Source organism: Cnephaeus nilssonii (assembly GCF_951640355.1).
Source record: "Cnephaeus nilssonii genome assembly, chromosome: 4".
NCBI lineage: Eukaryota > Metazoa > Chordata > Mammalia > Chiroptera > Vespertilionidae > Cnephaeus > Cnephaeus nilssonii.
Genome location: NC_137075.1, coordinates 72,512,278 through 72,526,429, shown reverse-complemented (window position 1 = coordinate 72,526,429; position 14,152 = coordinate 72,512,278). Strand labels below are relative to the sequence as shown.

The following is a 14,152-nucleotide window of genomic DNA, read 5'->3' as shown; positions in this document are numbered from 1 at the left end:
CATCATGGAAATTCAGTTCTTACTAGTTTTCCATCGTGTAGGATGAACTCATAGACAAATCATGTGTAGAGGGCCGCCTGGGAAGGCACATGGGCATTTTCTTTTAATTATCGTCAGCTGAACTCAGGGTGTAGGCAGAGCCATGCCCTGGGAACAGGCTTCCCCAATAAGGCTGGACATGTTGTCAGCTTGACCTTCATATTAGCCCAGGTGTCGGCAGGGGCGGGCCTAGATATGCAAATCCAGTAATGCTAGGGCCTAGTTAAGAATGCAAATAAGCTCCTTTGACCCTATAAAATAAACCTTTTGTGTGGCTCAAGGTGCTTGCCGCCTCTCCATCAGAGATAATGGCGCCCACCTAGCTCCCAGCTTATATTTCTATTTCTGCCTCTGGTCTCTTTCTTTCTTTAATTTCTTAATCCCCAGCTCCTCCACTCAGCAACCAGACTGTTTCCTTTTCCATGCGGGACGTGGAAAAGAGAGAAACAGCCCCCCCCCCCACACACACACACATTTGGCACCCGAACAGGGACTCAGTACGGAGGGAAGGAAGCGAGGGGGTCACTCCCACAAGCGTGTGCACACAGATTTAAAGGAATAAGGTAAGGGGAGTGTATTGTGAATTGAATTGAACTAGCTAGGTGTAAAACGTTGGGTAATCCTTATAAGCTAAGACTATGTTCTTGATTACTTTCTTGTTGTTGAAATGTGAGAAAAGGTCAGAAAGCAGTTGCATGTTGATTCAGCACAGGAGAGTTTAAGAATGTCTAAATGGGATGTGGCCATGGCCTGATAGCTGCTGCCTCCCCGAGCTGTTCCTGCCACTAGTTAAGAGCCCGCCTGTTGGAGGCTAAAACTACTTGTAACCAGGTAGAAAAGGATTAAAGGAATTTCTCAGCAACTGCAAATAATTCTTTATCTTAAAAAATCTTTTTATTTCCTTAAAAATAAAAATAATAAAAATTGAAAAAATAAATAAAATAAAAACAGTAAGTGCCAGACCATCACTGAATCTTTCCCCCAGAGCAAGCAGGATGTGGGGGAAGGGAGACATGTGCCAATCAAATATGGAAACCCACTCTCCCAGTGTGGTAGTTTGTCTCTTTTCTCGCCATGAAAAGTTTTAAAAATTTAGAAATATGTCCGGGATTTCTGTGCACATGTAAAGGGAAAAGGCCAGTTTAAAAAATGAGTGCGCATAGTTTTTTGAGCTGGGCTTGACCTTTTGCTGTGTACAGAATAAAAACTCGAGACTGTTTTTAGCTTAAGAAAAATGGCGGATTTGACCAAAAGGAAAGAACACAGGCTAGTTCCAGCAGCAGATTGGCATTTCCATAATACAGAGTTTTTAAAATGCTAATGAAGGGTGTTAAAAATTTAACCTTAAGGCCTTCAAGACATAGAATTTATCCAAAATAAATGCCTTAAAATAATTGAAATTAGATTTAATACTCAACAATTATTGAAAAATATATTATAAAGATCAAGTAGCCCAGATAAAGACTGGCTACGCCCCTTGTTAATGGAGGAAAGGGTAGTGGCCCTTCCCCCGGCATTCAGGTAGGCAAATTCCTGCCAGCAGCCATCTTTAAAGAAGAATGTGGTAATTTACATTTGAATAGACCAAACCTGTTTCGCCATCTTGGCAGCTTAAAGATGTTTACATTGATTATATAATAATAAAAGTTAAATATTTAGATATTTTGAAATTTGCCTCATGAAAGATTTAGAGGACAGAACTGAATCTAATTATGTTTTTCTAGAAATATATTCTTAAAAGTATAAAGGGTTATTAACAAAGTCCTGCTAGTATTTGACTTGCAAGCTCTGAAAGTTAAAAGTGCAAATTGAATTGGGAGAAATTAATTAAATATCTAAAGTATAACTTGTTTTTGAGAAAATAAAATGTGTTTTCTCCTAAATAATTAGAAATTCAACATATGTCACTTTTTGGTCTCATTTAAAAAAGGAGGATTAATTCATTTATCCAGTTTAAATTTAATTGATATTCTTTAAGATAATTTAAGTATGTAATCTTTAATATATATATATATATATATATATATATATATATATATATATATATATATTTGATCTTTCCAAGTGTATTTCAAGGTTTTGAGAGTATCTTTTAGACATTTCATTGGGCCCCGAAATGTTACAAAAGTCTATTCTCTCTTAAAAGAAATATTTTTTTAATTAAACCGATTGATACTTGGAATCGCATGGAAAGCTTTATCAAATAAAAATTAATTAATATATTTTACTTATATATATTAAATGTTATGAAAGTTTTCGCCTGTAAGAAGGGCAAAAACAATGTATTTTTTAAATATAGCCAAAATTTTCAACGGCAGTAGAATTTCAAGAAAGACAAAAGCCTCAAGCAGCCTGCATTTTTGAATCAGCTGGAGGTGGGACACTGTTTATGCTTTTAGATTAGACCAATAAAGTATCAAACCTACAAGTTTTACTGAATAAGTTTCTTTGCCTTTTTTAATTAAAGATACCTACTTAAGTTACTTTATAAATTAGCTTTTAAAATATAATCAAGGTCTCATATAAATTAAGTTACATGAAAAGCCAATGTTTTTATAAGTAATTGAATCCTGACTCGTAGCCGCCTGCATTTTTAATTAAGCTAGAGGTGGGGCAACATTTTCGGCTTGTGAATTCAGAAGTAAATTTGCTTTATTTTTAAAATGAAGATACCTACTTTAATTACTTAAATAAATTAGATTATTAAATTATAATCAAGTTTTCAGCTAAATGAAAAGCCAATATTTTTATAAACAATTCTGATAAAGACCAGAAACAGCCAGTGATTGTCTGCAATGTGATTTCTTACTTTTAAAAGAACAGGTTGAGCAGCCGCCATGATGGCCACATGTCTTACTGCTCACGTGGCTTGCTGCTCGCCATCTTGAAATAACAAAGGCCAACCCCCTTTTTTTGAATAAGCCAATGTCTTTATAAGTAATTTAAATAAGTCTTCTATGAAAGTTAGTTAAGACTTCCCATGATCCCTCTGTATATGCAAATAAGCCTAAGAGGATACTTTAAAAATATAATTATAAATTTAATAAAAAGGAGAAATTTTAAAATTTTGAATTCTCTTTCACTAATGTTTACAGTGTAAACTAAGATTGTTGATAAAGTATTAAATCTGATAGTAAATTAGTAGTCAATTTAACTGCAATGAGATTTCTTGTGACAGACTATTTGGATATATGAGCAAAAATTAGCATCCTTGTGGATTGCTTGTTGTAAAAAGAGAGACAAAGATTCTTAAATGAAGCTCTCTGTGTCCTGAAAATAATTCTGGAAGGAAATAAAGAGATTTTCTTTAAAGTGTTATAAGGATTGTAATTGTAAGCCTATATATTTGGCTTCTTAAACTAAGGTAAATAATTTGTGTCTTTTTTCCTCTCTGGTAAATTTTATGTAAAATTAAAAGGTTAATAGCAGAAACTTAATGTTACCTATTGTCCATAATCTAGGACAAGTGAAGTTAAAAAATAAGATTTATTTCAGATTAATTTAAATTGGCTAATTTAAGTAAGTGAGTATTCATAAAAACTTAATTGTACTGGACAAAAAACTGTTCCTGAAATATTAACAAAAGTGTTTATTGATGGTTCATCTCATAGTAAAATTGCTAAACATACTATGAATCCAAAGCAGTCATATTTCTGTGTAAAATTAAAAGGTTATCAAGACTGCATTAAAATTTTTTTTTACAAAAGTCTCATTATAATTAAATAAAAAAAGGTTAATAGGATAATATTCTGTAAGAAATATCCTGTAAATAAATTATATCAAGCCTTAATTGCTTTAACATTTTTATTCTAAATTTAATTTTTCATTAAGCTAAAGGAAAATAATTTGGACAAAAATCAAAAGGATCCCAAGTCTAATTTGTGGAAAAGATTTCTACATTAACTTTTGGTCAAGAATATGTTTATATTTCCAGAAAAGCTCATATGGATTCCTGCAACAACGGATCCCAGAGAGGACCTGATAGGACTACTACAGCCACAGAATAAGCAGTGGCCCACAAGAACAGAGGAGAAATAGTCCAGAAATAAAGATGGTGAAGACGCCTTGCCGTGCTAGCAGTCAGCACCTGTGCGTTACTGCAGGTTGCCCAGGACCAAGGGCAAGGAAGGTCGGTGTGCACGCACTTCCAGACCATATGTGCACACCCTTCTGCAAAGAAGTCAATGTTTGATGTTTTGTGTTCTACCAGGACCCCTGACTTGAGGGGCTTGCTTTATTTCTAACACAGGGAATAGTATTAACTGCCACATTAAAAGAAATGTTATACCTCAGGCATTAACCATTTTTACAGATGGATCCAGTTCTGGAAAGGCTGGATCTACTGCAGCAGGGGAGCAAAGGTCCTTCAAACCCCTTATATTTCAGTAAAAATACAAGTTCTTATTTATGCCTTAACAGATTTTACTACAGAGCCCATCTACCTATAGTAATAGTGCTTATATGGTATGGCCAAAATTATTGAAACAGCTACTGTAGGGCACACTAATTCAGAGGAAAGCTTTTCATTTAATTTTCAGCCTTTAAAATGTTATTAGAGAAGGACAATGTCCATGTTTTATTGGAAGCAATGATCTCAGTGTGTTATCCACCTTTCTGTGCCAACTTTAGGGGTAAATCCCTAGGACTTAAACCTAATCAAATCTGGTAAAATGAATGTCACTCAATAGTGGAAAGAGTAATGGTAAGATATGTACACATATAATACCTCAATAAAAAATTAAAAAAAAAATAGTGGAAAGAGCCAATCATACTCTTAAAACAAAAAAGGGTGAGACAGATGTTATGTGTTACTTCAAGAGAAGCTCAGTAATGATTTTTATACTTAAATTTTGAATTGTGATGCAGAGGATCGTACAGCAGGTGAAAGGCATCAGGCCTCTTGTACAATAGCCTCCACCAAGTCAGCTAGGTGGAAGGAAGCATAAACCAAACAAGAGTTTTATCAGATTCAGTAATAATGTGGGGAAGAGGTTGTGTTTTATATCTTTCCAGAAGAAGCTATGCAGCCAATTCGGGTGCCAGAGCGTTATGTCCGTCACCACAATGGACCCAGAGAAGCTCCTGTGTCCCTTCACTCAAAAGGACTGAGAGTTGTCCGATGACAGCAAAGCAGAAGAAGAAGAAAACTGAAAGCTACGCAAGGAACTGAGGTGCCAACATGGAGTCATCTGAAAAAGTTAATGACTGAAGAGCAGCAGATTGTGGAAAAGCAAGAAGTTGAAGCTACTTCTTCAACCATGTTCCTGCTCATACTAGCATCTGTTAGCTGCCAGTCTTCTGCAAAGTCTTGCGCAGCCAAGTCCAAGGACTCTGAGTAAATATACACCAGCAGCAAAAGAGACTCTTTCATTTAGTAGCTAAAAATGTTAACATGTCCATAGTTTTGACTTCTCTCTATTGTTTTGCATTGGCATTGTTTTATTATTTAATAGCCAGAGTTTTGCTCTTGACATTCAAGTTTTGAAAATGATAACATGTGTGTATGTGTGTTTAAAAACACATGCTGAGCTGTAAATTATAGGAAATAAGTACCATAGAGAACATCCTGGTTCACATGAAGAAAGTGCTTGTAAAGAAAACATGTGAACTCATACACAGGATTGAGTGACTTAAAACAGTGAGAGAGAGAATGACAAAGCAAGCGTGGGAAAATGTTAACATTTACAAGATCTCTTAGAAGGGTATATGGAAATTCTTTATGCTATTTTTGCAAATTTTCCTTAAATCTAAAATTATTTCACAATATAATAAAAAAAACAACAACACTGAAAAATCTAATAGCTTTTTCACTGTGGCTCAAACCTGAGTCTTGGCCTCTTGCCTTCCTTCCTGAACAACATGAGTTTCAGCACTTGTTCCAGTGTCTCCACAAACTACTGGACCGTGGGATCCTTGCAGTCACCCAGACACCAGGCCCCACAGGATAGTAGCAAGGCCAGCATCTGTGCAGGTGCTGGGGGCTCAGGCTTCCAGATCTCCTCCAGTGTGCGGGCTGGCTGGGGGTCCAGGAGCCTGGCTGCAGGGATGGCTGGGTGTCTGGCGGGCAAAGGGGACATCTAGTGAGAAGGAAACAATGCAATGCCTGAATGACCTCCTACTTGGAGAGGCCAAGGAGCCTGGAGGCTGATAATTGGAGACTGGAGAGCGACATATGGGAATACCTGGAGAAGAAGGGACCCCATGTCACAGGCTGGGAGCATTATTTTAAGATCATTGAGGACTGGAGGGCTCAGGACTTTGTAAGTTCTGTGGGCAATGTCCATATCGTTCTGTACATTGACAATGCCCGTCTTGCTGCTGATAACTTCAGAGTCAAATATGACACAGAGCTGGCCATGCGCCAGTCTATAGAGAGTGACTCAGTGGGCTCTGAAAGGTCATTGATGACACCAATATCATTCAGCTGTGGCTGGAGACAGAGATCAAGGCTCTCAAGGAGGAGCAGCTTTTCATGCAGAAGAACCACAGGGAGGGAGTAAATAAATGGTCTACAAAAACAGATTGCCAACTTTGGGTTGACTGTGGAGTTGGATGCTCGCAAATATCAGGACCTCAACAAGATCATGACATCTGGGCCCAGTGTGATGAGCTGGCTCAGAAGAACCGAGAAGAGTTAGACAAGTACTGGTCCCAGCAGACTGAGGAGAGCACCACAGTGGTCACCTCGCAGACCACTGAGATAGGAGCAGCTGAGATGACACTCAAGGAGCTGAGATGTATGGTCCAGGCCTTGGAGACTGACCTGGACTGGATGAGGAATCTGAAGGCCAGTGTGGAGAACACCCTGATGGAGGTGGAGATGCGCTATGCCATCAGATGGAACAGCTCAACAGGGTCCTGCTGCAGCTGGAGTCAGACCTGGCCCAGTCCAGGGCCGAGGGGCAGCACCAGGCCCAGGAGTAAGAGGCCCTGCAGAGCATCAAGGCCAAGCTGGAGGCTGAGAACACCACCAACCTCCTTCCGCTGGAAGGAGAAGACTTCAGTCTTGGTGATGCTCTGGACAGCAGCAATTGCATGCAGTCCACCCAAAAGAACACCACTGCAGGCTTGTGGATGGCAAAGTAGTGTGTGAGGTCAACAATACTAAAATTCTGAGGTGTTAAGGCAGCAGAGGTGGGGCACCCCTTGGGGAGGCCAATAAGAAGTTCAGAGATCATTGAACATTAAAAAAATAAAAAGGAAGTCCAGTAGTTGTGGGTTTTTTTTCCTTTTCCCCATACAAGGCATTTTATAACTAAAAAAAAAAAAGCTTACAGTTGTTAAAATTCAACCTAGTAAATTTAAATATTTAATTGGCTTTAGTTAAGCAATTCATGAATCGGGCAGCATATCCCATCTGGCAACTAGAAGGGCTCCAATGAATTATACAAAATGGAAGGACTTTATAACCAGAAAGAGGGTGGGACTAAGAAATTAAAGAGTGGATTGTTTCAGGCAAGGACACCTTCCCACAGGGGAAGGCAGAGGGTCTTATCAGGCAGATGACCTCAGTGGTGTTGATCAGGAAATTCCAGGCTGATTATGTTTCGGGGAGAGGTTGAACTGCAATTAGATCAGGTATTTAGGTTTGGCTTCCTGGGCTTTCAGCACGAGTGACACTATTGTGGGCCTGTGGTTTTCCGTTTAATACATCAAATTGTGTGGAAGCAAAAGGGGTGCTGTAATAAATCATAAATTCCTAACTGGGCAGGTCATGGTGGGTAGTCATGCCCCAGGCCTATAACTTCTTCCGCTAAAGATTTGTAAGCCAGACCCGTCCATTGTTCTTGTGCATCTTGGTGAGCACACCTTTGAAATCCCAGAAGTAATCCTCTTGTCCAGACCTATCAAGCAAGCACATAATCCTGTGAACAACCCTCTACCTTACTTTCTCCCACTTTCATGTGATCTCCCTTTCCCTCCTGGAGTATTTGAGCTCTTATTTCTCAGCAAGTGTCATTAGCTTTGGCTCAGGTAAACTCAAAAAGTCTCTACGGGTTGGGATGTTTCTTTTGTCAACAGTACACAGGGAAACTTTTAAAAAGAGATACAGTAAATTGATAACAAGGCGGTGAGATCATGGGAGACTTTAATCTCATCAAAAACTATCATTTCTTTAATGAAGAACTGTACCATTATTACAAATATATGTTCGCTTAGTAATCACAAAAAACAACAACGATGTAATGAATGTTATAGTAAATGTCTTGCCTTTAGGGATTCAAATAAGAAATATATATATTTTTAAAAATCAGACTTTGAGTGGTAAAGGGAATTTAAAGTGAAGAATATTTACACTTAAAACATGGAAAATTCATATACTGTTTGCTAAATGGTTCGGCAATAACTCCTGACTGTTGATTTGCCTTAAAGATCCTAGCCAGCCTACTCCCAGTGGAAAGAAAAGAAAATGTCAGGGCAAACCCATGTGCAGGAAAAATCAGGTATTTCCTGTGCTTTTCCCGATCGTCAACAATAGTTGTTGAGGATTCATTGAGGAATTACTCCTTTTTTTTTTCAGGTTAGAAAACCCTGGGAATAAATCTTTTCTGCTCTGTTTGCATAGCACAAAAATACCCACCCAATTGCATTCAAAGAGACTGTGGTGACCTCAGTGGATGGCTCTTTGCTCAGCATTGTAAAATCCCAAGAGAAAAACGATGTATAAACATAACATTTGCTTATTTCCCTTAAGCAAGCATAATCCTAATATTTATGGAAGGTTGCAAGGAGCCACTTGATACAGGAGCCAAGTGACCATAAATGACAGAGGAAATTCACCTGAATTAGTTCAAGATGTGTGTTGCCAGGAAACTATGTCCAGGGGCAAACAATCATATTGATCCCTGGGAAATGGTGACACTAAGTGAACAGACAGGTGCAGCCACATAAACACCATTTAGGCTTTTTTTTTTTCTTCCCTTAGAAAGATGAAAGGCTTGCTCGTATTTTGTATTAAAACTGATAGAAAGATTTGGAGGAAAAGAAAGAATAGGTATGATTGTTTTCTCTAATCATCATATTTATTATGACACATTTACAAGGTCCTTTGCATATATTCCTTTTAATTCTAACAACTTTTCCCTGTTTGCAAGTGAGGAAATTGCAGCCCAGAGAGGTTAAGCATTTCCCCAACGTCACACAGTAAAGTGTAGAGTTGGGATTTGGAACCCACCTCTGTCTGAATTCAGCAGCCTGGACTCTTTTCACCATAGCTGCCAAATGATCATTTTGTGTGTGTGTGGTCAGAGAAAAATATTCAAATAAAATAAATAACAAAAAGAAACTTCTTTGTGGGTGGGTTCCAAAGGATGTTGGACATGGCTTTAGATCTGTTTTTGTTCAAGTACCTCCAAAAGAATTTTAGAAATATATGTGGCCCTCTACCTTCCTGTGCCTCACACACACGCATTGTTAGGTTGATAACTACAGGTTTTCTAAGATTAAATAATTGTAAAGATATAAATTGCAGTGTATTTTAAACACCGACTTTAAAACAAGGTCATGACAGCATTCTAAGAGTAGTCAATGGAATGTAAATACTATAGTTCTTTGTTCCCTACCACCAACTAGTTATACAAATTATTGAATAAGCTCTTTCTTTTCTTTATTTTTCTTCTTAAACTTGTATTTCCATTTCTCTTTCCTCTACAGAACTTTATTCAACCTTTATATTTGGAAGTCTCTTATTGATTGTCCATGCCACGCCTTTCTATAAAAAGAACTTATATATAAATTTAAAAAATATTTCCTGTGACTATAAGGCTCTACATGTTTTCCAAGTTATTCTGGACTGAGTTATCTTTCCATCAGACAATGTATCACAACAAAATGAACAGTCACAAAATTAGATAAGTATTAACAGTATAATTTTATTGGAAACCTATTTCTTAATGACAGTACTGGTCCCCCACCTTCCTCACTAGTTCACGTAGCTGTGGATGAATATTATTTACTGCTAGAATGAGACAAGATTCAGAGTTAATTCTTCTCCAATTTTTGATTTTATAGATATAAGCACTAAATAGATGGGTATAAGAAGAAGTTTAACAACAACTCAAGATTGTTTACCTTGCATCCAAGTTATACGGTGAAAAACCATCTGTCACAAATTATCTTAAGTGACAACATGATTAGATGTTGCTCCAATTTTGATGAAAGCAAATAATCGAGAGCAACATAACTTGCTTAGTGCTCATTCTCTCTACACAGATGCCAGCATTGTGATTTGCCCCTTTGCAGGATGCCTGGGGCAGTGTAACATAGAAAGATATTCGGATACCTGAGGCAGATTACTTTCTTATGGTAAAGTCAGAACAGGGCAGCTGTGAAAGATGAAGTGGGAAGGAGACCTGCCACACACAGATTGCTATGGACAAGAGTGCTGGTGGGCACTGACAATATGGAAATTGGTGTGCATCCTACTGGAATTTGGCTGCATCCTGGGGTCTTAGGGCCAGGTGACAGGCAGTAGACAAATGGTGTGTGAAGGAAAGTGTCAAGGTAAGCATCTGGCTCATGGCTGTCAATCCTGGGTCTCCGAGAGCCAACCAGAGGTCAGAAGGGAGCGCCTCCATTCTATTTCTCCTGAGGCAGGTGCTACATTTGGAAAAAGAAATTGCTGACAACTTGACTGTCCTTTTCCCCCTGGGGGCTTAGAATGGTGGGTTGGTCCAGCTAGGGCTTCAAGCTGAACAAATTCCTGACATTCTGTGAGTAAAAACCAGTTTCTTCCTCCGTAAAAGGGGAGTAACAATGGACAAAGGGATACAGGAAGACCCAGAATTCTCTGCCACACTAGTCAGTATAGTAATCAGCAAACGTTCATGCTTTAGTGTTATAATAATAATAAAAAACATCCTTACAATTTTTTTTTAAAAAGCATCAAGCATAAATTAATCATCCCTATAGAGAGCCTGCCTCCATGGGACCATGAAGCCTGAATCCGGAATCACCTTCTCACCGGTAGGAAGAAGAAATACACAGCAAGACAAAGCAAAACTTAAAAACCTAAACTCATCAGGTAATAGCTGCTATCACAGAACCCAAAGTTTGGAGTGGAGATGATGATGAAGAGTGAAGAAACATACACTAAAGCAACATTAAGGTGTGGCAGTTAAGAGCTAGAACACTTGCAATAATCCTGGCCCAGCCACTCACTAATTCTAATTACGTAATCTTAGACAAATTACCTAGTTACCCATGCTCTCTGCATCTACAAAACTATTATAATAAATTCCCACCTACAGACCATTACAATAATAATCCTGTTATAGGGTTGTGGTGAGGATTAAATCAGTTAATGTGCTTGGCACATATAGAGCATTCAAGAAATGTTAGAAAAAGTGCAGAATTTGTAAGTGTTGGTGGGAAGAAAAGTGTTAGTTACAATGGTTGTCTCACAGTTTTGTCTAGAGCTTTCAAAGTCCAACATAATTATTTAATCAATCTCTAAAATGTTTACTTTCTTGGAGCAAGGCATGATAAATTGGCAGATAAGCAATATAAATTCAACAAAACCATGGCAATTATCTATGTACATCTGAAGTGAGACAAGAATAGAATAAGATTTTCCCTTTACTAGTTATTGTTTGTCAAAAAAATTCTTATTAAATAGTTTATATATCCTAGCCACCATGCAAAATAATTGGAATTATTCCACTCATTTATGTGGCTAGGGTACAATGTCTTTTATAATGTAAAAAGTATATATGAAGGATCATTTTTCTTACCCAGTAAGAAGTCTTGGGGTGTCACAGCTGTTCTAGAATGACTCAACAATAATATCAATAACCCAGGTTCCATCTCTCTTCTTACTCTGCTATCATAGTGATGATTGAGGTACAGCAAGCAAATTATAGCAAAGAACTGTTTGACCAAATGCCGTGCCTTGCCAAAATGGGGCCACTAGCTTTTCGATCTCCAACTAGTGGACTTTTAAATCTCTCTGTCCAAACACTTACTAGCAGTTTCCTATTTTACTTGCAGCATTCTGTTATCATCGTAATCAGCTAGCTAATAAAGGGAAGAAAGCAAAGGGGATGCCAGACATTATAAGCATGGTCATCTGGGCAGCTGCACTAGGAAGCCACAGCTTCTCGCTCCCCCGGGAACCCAAGATGCATTCCCTGAAACTCACTGGGGGAAGAGATCAAACATAGGGGAAGAAGGATGCATGTGCAGCGAAGTTGGGGTGATGTAGGGCAGGTGCTTGCCTGTCAGTCTAGCCTGGGGAACAATGGCTTGGCTAAGAGGTGGGCCCCATCAGAAGCTTGCTATATCTTGGAAAGTTTAAAATCCCCAGAAAAAGACTTCCCTCCTTTCCTGTTCTCTTGCTCTGCTCCTGTTCTCTCTTGCTCTGTGACCTTGGACTTGCCTGTGGGCTCACCTATTGTCTCTCCATATCCATGTGACCTTATGCAGCTGTGTGAACCCCACATGCAGGATGCTGGACTGAACTGTACTTGAATGTGGAGCAGAAATTCTGGGCAGTGGCCTTCCTTCTGGCCCCGCTGAAGACAACATTGGACTTCTTCCATGCAGGATGGATGGAGATGGGACCTTGGAGGGGAACTCCCTTATTTTATATTATCCATCAAGCTTTCCATAAAACCCTTGGGGGCTCCAGGAAATCCCTTTCCTCACGGCACTCCAAGAATTCTACTTACAGGTACCAAGTGATCTATCAGTTAGGAATTGTGTTTGGCTGCTAATGACAGGGACTCAAACATGAGTGGCTCGATAAGTTGCTGCATTTTTCTCAAGTCATGGGAAGCCTGGCAGGAGGTGGTCCAGGGCTGGAAGGGAGGCTTTGCTGAGTCATCTGGGACTCAGGACCTTCATATCTTTCTGTTCAGTCCTCCTGGGCATGGGCTTGTGGTCTCCTGGGCACAAGATGGCTAATGCACTTCGAGCATGGCCTCTGCACTCCTGGCAGGAGAAAGAGGTGAAGGGCACAAGGCACCTATCAGCTGAGCACCTATCTGCACCCCTTGAAAGGCCTTTCCCATAAGCACCACCCAGCGACCCAGAACTCATTGTATAGAACCATGTCACATGACCATTGCAGCTGCAGGGAGCTTGGAAAATGTGTTTTTGGCCAAGTCCAGGCATATTGACTCCGTGAAGTAAGTTGGAGATCTTTCAGTGAAAACAACAACAACAACAACAACAACAACAACAACAACAAACAGAAAGGGAGAGAGAATAGTGGGCGGGATCTAGAAGTAACTGCCAGAAACGAATGGTCCATCCAGTACAGGGCTGCATCTCGCTATCTGGCACCTTCTAAAGAGAGGTCACGGCGGGCCTCTGAGGTGTAATCCTGCAAAGGACCAACACTGGTCTTGAAACAGCAGAACATTATAGATTCCCATGCATCTTTTTAGATACCTTTTCTGGAAAGAAAGATATTTTCCATTTATATAGGATTCTTTCTCTGGTTATTTAACAAGTTAGTGGGATTTTAAAATGTATTAAAATGGTTTCAGATCCATCACTGTCATGAATGATGTTAGGAAACATTTGCCAGAAGCCAAACATTTGAACAGCTTTAATCATGGCATCAGAAAAACTACTATTACAGTCAGGAAAGAACTGCTTGATGTGTGACATTAAAATGCAGTTCCCCAGGCAACTGAGAGGGAGATACATTCGATGTCAACAGAGCTCCCGTGAATTGCTAAGATCTCACAGAATTCGCAACACCTTTCACTTATTTTTCATTGACAGCTAAATTGTCACTTGAAAGCATCTGCTGACTAGAAAACAAATCCTCCACAGTACTCTGGATAAACTAGGCTTCCTCCAGAAATAGCTACTACTCCAATTGTGGAGGAGATCAGGGAGAAGGCATGAACAGTGGAAATGTGCGGATGCGATGTACAGCCTTGTCATCACACATGTCTGTGTTGGCGATGGTGCTCTGTGCAGATCTATGTTGCTCAGTGTGGGATAATCTTTGTCTCCGTTGATAGAGTGCTGCCCCCAGGTTCTCATCAGACATGAGTTTGACAACCTCTTTTTTTAAGAGGTAGAGTCTTACATAAAGTCTTGTGCTAGTCATTACAATAGCTAAGATTTGGAAACAGCCCAAGTGCCCATCAACAGATGA

At 39.2% G+C, this 14,152-nt stretch overlaps 1 pseudogene across 1 annotated transcript; it reads left to right on the top strand.

Annotated features, from left to right (window-relative positions):
- The first annotated feature begins 5,898 nt into the window (after positions 1–5,898).
- LOC307098292 (keratin, type I cytoskeletal 18-like) lies at positions 5,899–7,163 on the top strand (annotated as a pseudogene). The gene has a single exon. The product of its transcript is annotated as a keratin, type I cytoskeletal 18-like (transcript).
- The last annotated feature ends 6,989 nt before the right edge of the window (positions 7,164–14,152 follow it).